Below are 5466 nucleotides of genomic sequence, written 5' to 3' on the forward strand. Positions count from 1 at the left end.
TCTTCCAGCTTAGGGTCCACTACCCAGATGACTGAGATAAGTCACCTTACGACACATGCATGTAGGAAAGACTGATGCTAGTTGTTTACAAAAAGAGATGTACAGTCTCTTTCCCAACCAGGAACTATTGAAGCTTGTATAGAACCAAGATGCTCTATCTCCTTGCTCCCTTAGATATGTGAATCCTTCATTTGAGTATGTCATTTCTACTATGCTACCTAAGGATGAACATGTGTCAATAAACAAGCACATCACACACATTCATTAATATAATTACCCATTTATGTCATAAAATAAATATTTATTGATTAATCAATGTCATTCTACTGGCTTTTCAGGGCATACACTCTAACACACTTGTATAACAAAAACAGCTCTAGTGCGAAACTACTCCAAAATTTCAACATAATAACAATAAATTGAAGGAAGGTTATCTCCTTCCGTCAAGATCGTTATGCACAACGGAAACAAAAATCACATAGAACTTTAATTTTTCTTTTCGATCTTGTTTTTGCTCAAGATCCAAGGGTCTAGATTAGTTAATTATGTTAATTAAAAATAAAAAAATACCTCTTTGAAGAAGAAATCAAGGAACCACACTGCTTGATCTACTCCTTGAACGATTACGATCGTTCTGAACACCGCGAACCCCGCAAGTTGAACAGATGGATCCTTCTCTTTGCACCATTGATTGTGGATATGAATAACTCTTATTTACTTGAACAATGTCTGATCTAATCAGTACCCTGAGATCAGAGAATTAAATTGGAAGCTTTTCTCTTTGAAAGTATGGTATGAATTCCAACAATTGGAAAAGAATGGAGGGAGATAGTGGAAAATGATTTATTAAAGGGAGGAGGAGAGGCTGACGAATTTCCAAGATGATAAGCACTGGAAAACGTCCAACTTTTCTCTCTTTTATAGAAAATAGGGTTTGGTTTGATTTGTCCTTCTATCTCTCATCCAACTCCTATCCACATAAGAAGACTAGTTACATTGAAACTCTTTGAACCATTGTGACTCTCCTAACCTACCAAGGCTTTGTGGGGACGCCTATACCAGATTGGGGGGACGAATTTTGAGTCAATCTCTAGCCCATTGTGACCTTATCCAACAAATGTTCGTGTTGGAAACGAATTGCTCAAGTCTAGAAGGTTAATTTGGGCAATTCCTATCCGAGGAGGAGTTTGAGTGCAACTCAAAGTCCTCAAGCTATTGGAAAATGTTTTCCCCAGCTCTTTATCTGTTATGGGCGTGTGGTGGTGATGCAGCGGATCCCGAAATGTTCATCGTGTTCTTTAATTCTTGAAAGTGTCTTCAAGCGAGGAGACGTGAGAGATCAAATCAAGGGAGGAATCGTCGGAATAGGGAATAAAGTTCTTGCATTCAACAAGAAAATGAAAAATTTGGGAAAAAGATTAGCACTCTAATCGATAATTTCCAAATCCTAAGAACAATGGATAAAAAGGGAAGAGAAAACCCTCTTTCTCAATGTCTCTCTAAATAGAAAATCTCAAAATATCAAAATCAAGCAAAACTCTCCTTACAAATGAGAAGAAAGGGCCTTATATAGGCAGCCCATACATGGTAAAATCTCAAAAATACCCCTACTTATGCTAAAATGACTAATGAGAATAAGAAAAGTGTAAAATAACCAAACTACCCCTACATGCTAGAAATAAAGGAAACCGGCTAATCCTAGATCAGTGAGCAATCTAGGGCTGATGTGAAGTGTCCAAGGGATGCTCCTGCATCATACTCCCCTTCTTGAAAGAGCTCGTCCTCGAGTTCCCCATCAGCCTCACCGTCACAATAGTCAGCCTGGGTCAAATATGTAAATGACCCACTCTCGAAGTAGGAGTAGAAGGCCATCAATGCCACTCATGATAAAAATCATGAGAAACAGTCCATCCCAAAAACTACGACAGAATGGAGCAATAGCAATCTGGCTCAATCCGATCATTTGCTAAAAATAGGAGAAGTATAGTGGACCGCCATGCCAACTAGCGATACACACATCAAATATCTTATCAGTACGCAATACCATCCCAATATGAACAATGTCTGCCAATCTCTCCTCTGTGACTATAGTATCACCTACAAAATTTGTATCCCCATGTGTCTGATCTACATCGGTAGTCACTATGCTCTCTGGATCTAAACTTGTGATTAGACCTGGCAAAATGTGATCCGGACCCGCGGGTTGACCTGGCTTGCCCGTAATTTCCGGGTCCGGGTCAATCATTCGTGACCCGTTTCTAAATGACCCGCGGGTGAACCCGGCCTGTCAAAACTAGATGGGTCCGGGTGGACCCGCGGGTGCCCGTTTTTTGGCAAAAAAAGATCGACTTAGGGTTTCTCCCTTTTTACTAAAGTCTGTTTTTTTTTCTCTTCACTAAGTTTCTTTCTCTCTAACGAAAAAAAGAAGAAGTTAGGGTTTCTGAGTTTCTCCCTCCGTCGTCATCTTCTGACGGTCTCACTGGCATTTTCAAGGCCGCCTCTCAAATCTCACCTCATCCCCTCCCAAAATCTCACGCCATTTTGTTTTCTTCTCCGATTTCTCTCACAGAATCGTCTTTGCGAGGTAAAATTACTTTCTATTTAGGGATTTGATTGTAAAGCCATACCTGTGTTTGATTTTTCTATTTTTTTGTTTGTCTAGGGGCATTAAGTAGAAGTAAAAATGATTTTATTATTTGTTAATTGGTATGATGATTTCGTTTTTGGTAGTGAACTATCAAAATTACACTACCAGTTGAGTTGGGAGTATTAAGGAGTTTGGCCCAACTCAAGAGGGGCAGCTGCCCCCCTTATGTTACATGTAGCTCCACCCCTGGTCACAGATCAATCCTTCTTTTATTATCAATTACATTAACCTTAAGAGTTGTAGTGATCTGATCATCTACTCTCTCCAACAAAAAGCCATGCAATAAAGAGCCATTGAACTCGAGTTGATGTGTTTTGGAGGAGTAGATGACTATTTTGTCACCCCTTATTGTCAAATACGACTATTTTGTCACCCCTGAGTTGTCCACTACCTCTTTCAAATTTCAAGAGGATTCATAATAAATCATAAAGGATGGATTGAAAAACCTAATGAGGTTGTCCTCCATGGAGAAGTAAATCCTTGGATAAGTTGTTCTTGGTTTTGGCTAGGGGTGTTCATTATTCGGTTATAACCGAAGAACCGAACCGAATTGATTCGGTCGGTTTGGTTTGGTTTCATTTTTTATTTTATTTTATTTTATTTTGTAAATTCGGTTATTCGGGTTCGGTTATCTCAAAAAAAAATTCGGTTAACCTAAATAACCGAAATTTTGATAAAAACCATTTTTTTATAAAAAAAGTGCTATATGTGCATTCCGTAGGATGATCAAAACCGTCCATTTGATTGATCACAACTTAATTAGGGTGTGCTCAAAAAATCATTTCGATTGGATGATCCTAACCCTCCGATCGAAACCGAGATTTTATTTTTTTCCCTCTTTTTCTCACACTATTCGGTTAACCGAAATAACCAAAATAACCGAATTTTTTATCGGTTCGGTAAGTTCGGTTATCAAATTTTGGTTATTTCGGTTTGGTTATAACCGAATAACCACCCCTAGTTTTGGCTATCTTGCTTGGATGATTTTATTTTAAATACACACAGGACTTATTTTAAATACACACGGGACTATCCCCTATCCATTGGGGTTGTTCTCATGTAAGCAATGGATAGCAAGCCTGTCCACACCTGGCTATTATTTTGATAATAAAACTCAGCTTTATTAGCTTTTTTTTTTTTTTTTTTTCAAATAGTAATTGAGAAACCTTTTTAAAGATTTGTACGAATAATATGCATGTCAATACTTGTGGCATATTTTTAAATTTTTAGCTGGCTTGAATCCACAATCTCATGGTTGCACCATGAAGCACTTTCCAACTAGTATACAGGCTAAAGCAATTCCAATCATTTTTAAACTAAGTGATTGCAGATAACAACGAGGGGGTGTGATTCATTGAGTTTAGTAAAAGGCAACAGAGATATTTTAGGATTTTATTTGGGATGTAGCGTTGGTTGGTCCACCCTCTCTACCCCAAAACTTAGGAAGTCAATTTTATTTGCCCACCTTCAAAGTAGGACGATGGCTTAAGTTCTGGGCAGTGATATTTCCCCCCTCTGATGGATATTTCTTCCCCCCGCTTCCCCCTTTAACATATATCGTTAGGATATAAAAAGGGGTGGAGGAGCCACCGTTAAGTCTGAAAGGCTTAAAAGTTAACGATTTCTGTTAAAGCGGGGGGAAATATCACTGCCCTTAAGTTATATATTATACATGAGGAGTTATAAATTGAAGGGCGCCCTTGCAAAAAAGGAAGGAAAGTGCCCCCATTGCACTTTAGTGATTTACAACCAATGGGGGCACCCTTGACTCCTTTTTTTGCAACGCCCTTCAGTTTAGAACTCCTCATTATGCATCGTACAAGTATATGTAGAGTGTTCATGCCTACCCGAAAAAACTAACCCCCAAAAGTAAATTGGGGTTAGAATCCAATAGGATGATGTTGTTCATTTGGTGGGACCCATCTTCAAAATGCAGGTTGCAGCCGAATACTAGTAGCCTCACATTAATAAACGGTTAAAGAGGTCACAATCTAATAGCCATGATTGTCCAATTAGAGTATAGACCACCGCACACTATATTTTAATACGTTAGATCTGACAAACTTGTACATGATTGGAGTACTCCAAAGAAGGAAAATACCTATTTAGGGTGCAAGTATCATTCGAAGGTAAGGTCTTTTATAGCCAATGGTGGGCCCACCTCACTTTTCGCACTTTGTATTTTGGCCAGTGGCCACTGAATGAAGATCATCCACGGTTGACTGACAGTTTATCCTATCCGTACAATTACATCTAAAAAAGTCAATTTTTTCGACCTCCAATCACAAGCATTGGTAAGGAGTAGTAGATTTTATACCACGTGCTGACTGTATTAACCTGTATTTTTTAAAAAGTATCGTAGGCCCACACCATAAGATGATCGAAACCGTCCATTTGTTGGGCCACAACATAAATATGGGTCCTGCAACAAAAACATTTCCATAGGATGATCCTAACCCTCCAAGACGTTTTCGGAATGTGCAGCCCCTCTATAGTACGGAAATTATTTTCTGAAGCACCCCTATTTACATTGTGGCCTAATAAATGGACGGTTTGGATCATCTTATGGGGTAGGAATTACAATACCTTTTAAAAAATATTGGACCATACGTCCACACACCATATAAAAACTCGGGTGACATAAAAAAGGGAGAAATTATATGGTCCGACCGTTCGAACACGTAAAGCACAAAAAAAGAAGAAGTGGGGCCCACTTTGTTTGGGTGATCCAATTCATTTTTTGGGCCTTGACGTAGATAGAGTAGCGTCTTTTTTCTTGTGTTGCACCCGCATGCGCACTCGGGCACCATATATAATTA

This window comes from Tasmannia lanceolata, unplaced genomic scaffold, assembly GCF_043159265.1.
Source record: "Tasmannia lanceolata isolate RefF3 unplaced genomic scaffold, GAP_Taslan_0.1 ptg000023l, whole genome shotgun sequence".
In the NCBI taxonomy this organism is placed as follows: domain Eukaryota; kingdom Viridiplantae; phylum Streptophyta; class Magnoliopsida; order Canellales; family Winteraceae; genus Tasmannia; species Tasmannia lanceolata.